The following is a 3,694-nucleotide window of genomic DNA, read 5'->3' on the forward strand; positions in this document are numbered from 1 at the left end:
GAGAGAGGAAGCGCGGCTGAATGGTTTGTCGTCGGCGAAAACGAAAGAAGGACGTAAAGGAAAAATAGCGATCGAGGCGACGAAGACGAAGACGAAGACGAACGGAAGAAAGGTAACGCAGATACGAGAGCGCACGGCACGGCACGGCCGCCGCCGCCGCCGCCGAGGCGAGCGAGTCGTCGGAGTACATTTCCTTAGGTCGCCGCTGGGGGCGAGTAGTAGAAAAAGAACGCTGCTAAGTGCGAGACCGGTGTCGGGGCGTGTGTCATCATCCATCGTCGAATTTCAGTAGAGGCGGATTTTCTCGTTGCTTTCTTTCTTTCTTTTTACTCTGAAGAGACGCGCACCAATACAACAAACCGGGAACCGTTTGCATCGAGCGAGACCGTGTGCCGGCCGCCGCCGCGTACTCGCTAAGCCGATCGAGAGCGGCGGATAGACGGGTCTGCCGGCGTGTTTCCGCCGGCGAACCTCAGGTTTCAATCGAAAGCGCTGTCGGACGGGAGTGTCTGTGTGTGCCACGCGGCGGACGAGAAAGAAGAAGCAGGCCGAGCGAGTCGTGGGGGCAGCGATTGGGAGCGAGAAAAGAGAATGCGGACGCCTCGGCGGCGGTCGGCCGCCGGCGCTATGAAGAGGCCGACGACGTGTCGGCTGCCATACGAGCCACGCGGCCGGTACCGTAACCGTGAGTTTGCAATCGAAAGCGCTGTCGGCCGGGAGTGTGTGTGTGTGTGTCTGTGTGTGTCACACTAAGGCGGCCTAGGCGGACGAGAAAGAAGAAGCAGGCCGAGCGAGAAGGAAGCGATTGTGAGCGAGCAAAGAGAATGCGGACGCCTCGGCGGCGGACGGCCGGAGCCGAACCGCCGGCACCGCGATGGAACAGCCGACGTGTCGTCTGCCATACGAGCCACGCGGCCGGTAGCGTACACGTGAGTTGGCGATCGAAAGCGCTGTCGGCCGAGAGTGTGTGTGTCTGTGTGTGTGTGTTACACGGCGGCCAAGGCGGACGAGAAAGAAGAAGAAGAAGAAGCGGCAGCGAGAGGGAAGCGATTGGCAGCGAGTAAAGAGAATGCGGACGCCTCGGCGGCGGACGGCCGCCGGCTTGATGGAAAGGCCGACGTGTAGGCGCTGCGATACGAGCCACGCGGCCGCTACCGTACCCGTGACGGGGCCCGATTCCCGATTCGCGAGTTTGCGGGTCGGGGCCCGGCGGAATAGTCAGGCTCTAGGTGACCCTCATACCCCAAGGGGGTCCAGACTACTATGTAGGGTAGTCGTCGATCGGACGGTCGTACCCTATGACCCGCACCCCGAACCGCAGCCGATTGAAAGGCAGACGGTCGGCCGGCGGCCGGCCGGCCGGGCGCCGCCGCGTACCCGCAGAGCCGATCGAAAGAGGCCGAATTGAGAGCGACGCCTCGGCGGCGGACAGCCGCCGCCGAACCGCCGGCACCGCGATGGTAAGGCCGACGTGTCGGCTGCGATACGAGCCACGCGGCCGGTACCGTACCCGTGAGTTTGCGATCGAAAGCGCTGTCGGCCGGGAGTGTGTGCGGCCTAGCCGGCGGCGGACTAGGCGGACGAGAAGGAAGCGATTGGGAGCGAGCAAAAAGAATGCGGACGCTTCGGCGGCGGACTGCCGCAGGCGAGATGGAAAGGCCGACGTGTCGGCTGCGATACGGGCCGCCAAGGCGGACGAGAAGGAAGAAGGAAGAAGATGAAGAAGCCGAAGCAGCGAGTCGTGGCGGCAGCGAGAAGGAAGCGATTGTGAGCGAGCAAAGAGAATGCGGACGCCTCGGCGGCGGACGGCCGCAGCCGAACCGCCGGTGCGATGGAAAGGCCTACGTATCGGCTGCCTTACGAGCCACGCGGCCGGTAGCGTACCCGTAAGTTGGCGATCGAAAGCGCTGTCGGCCGGGAGTGTGTGTGTGTGTCTGTGTGTGTGTGTTACACGGCGGCCAAGGCGGCCAAGGCGGACGAGAAAGAAGAAGAAGCAGAGGAGGAAGAAGCAGCAGCAAGCGGCAGCGAGAGGGAAGCGATTGGCAGCGAGTAAAGAGAATGCGGACGCCTCGGCGGCGGACGGCCGCAGCCGAACCGCCGGTGCGATGGAAAGGCCTACGTATCGGCTGCCTTACGAGCCACGCAGCCGGTAGCGTACCCGTGAGTTGGCGATCGAAAGCGCTGTCGGCCGAGAGTGTGTGTGTCTGTGTGTGTGTGTGTGTTACACGGCGGCCAAGGCGGACGAGAAAGAAGAAGAAGAAGAAGCGGCAGCGAGAGGGAAGCGATTGGCAGCGAGTAAAGAGAATGCGGACGCCTCGGCGGCGGACGGCCGCCGCCGAACCGCCGGCTTGATGGAAAGGCCGACGTGTCGGCGCTGCGATACGAGCCACGCGGCCGCTACCGTACCCGTGACGGGGCCCGATTCCCGATTCGCGAGTTTGCGGGTCGGGGCCCGGCGGAATAGTCAGGCTCTAGGTGACCCTCATACCCCAAGGGGGTCCAGACTACTATGTAGGGTAGTCGTCGATCGGACGGTCGTACCCTATGACCCGCACCCCGAACCGCAGCCGATTGAAAGGCAGACGGTCGGCCGGCGGCCGGCCGGCCGGGCGCCGCCGCGTACCCGCAGAGCCGATCGAAAGAGGCCGAATTGAGAGCGACGCCTCGGCGGCGGACAGCCGCCGCCGAACCGCCGGCACCGCGATGGTAAGGCCGACGTGTCGGCTGCGATACGAGCCACGCGGCCGGTACCGTACCCGTGAGTTTGCGATCGAAAGCGCTGTCGGCCGGGAGTGTGTGCGGCCTAGCCGGCGGCGGACTAGGCGGACGAGAAGGAAGCGATTGGGAGCGAGCAAAAAGAATGCGGACGCTTCGGCGGCGGACTGCCGCAGGCGAGATGGAAAGGCCGACGTGTCGGCTGCGATACGGGCCGCCAAGGCGGACGAGAAGGAAGAAGGAAGAAGATGAAGAAGCCGAAGCAGCGAGTCGTGGCGGCAGCGAGAAGGAAGCGATTGTGAGCGAGCAAAGAGAATGCGGACGCCTCGGCGGCGGACGGCCGCAGCCGAACCGCCGGTGCGATGGAAAGGCCTACGTATCGGCTGCCTTACGAGCCACGCGGCCGGTAGCGTACCCGTAAGTTGGCGATCGAAAGCGCTGTCGGCCGGGAGTGTGTGTGTGTGTCTGTGTGTGTGTGTTACACGGCGGCCAAGGCGGCCAAGGCGGACGAGAAAGAAGAAGAAGCAGAGGAGGAAGAAGCAGCAGCAAGCGGCAGCGAGAGGGAAGCGATTGGCAGCGAGTAAAGAGAATGCGGACGCCTCGGCGGCGGACGGCCGCAGCCGAACCGCCGGTGCGATGGAAAGGCCTACGTATCGGCTGCCTTACGAGCCACGCAGCCGGTAGCGTACCCGTGAGTTGGCGATCGAAAGCGCTGTCGGCCGAGAGTGTGTGTGTCTGTGTGTGTGTGTGTGTTACACGGCGGCCAAGGCGGACGAGAAAGAAGAAGAAGAAGAAGCGGCAGCGAGAGGGAAGCGATTGGCAGCGAGTAAAGAGAATGCGGACGCCTCGGCGGCGGACGGCCGCCGCCGAACCGCCGGCTTGATGGAAAGGCCGACGTGTCGGCGCTGCGATACGAGCCACGCGGCCGCTACCGTACCCGTGACGGGGCCCGATTCCCGATTCGCGAGTTTGCGGGTCG

The sequence above is a fragment of the Octopus bimaculoides genome, unplaced genomic scaffold (genome assembly GCF_046866305.1).
Source record: "Octopus bimaculoides isolate indiv1 unplaced genomic scaffold, ASM4686630v1 contig214, whole genome shotgun sequence".
NCBI classification, from domain to species: domain Eukaryota; kingdom Metazoa; phylum Mollusca; class Cephalopoda; order Octopoda; family Octopodidae; genus Octopus; species Octopus bimaculoides.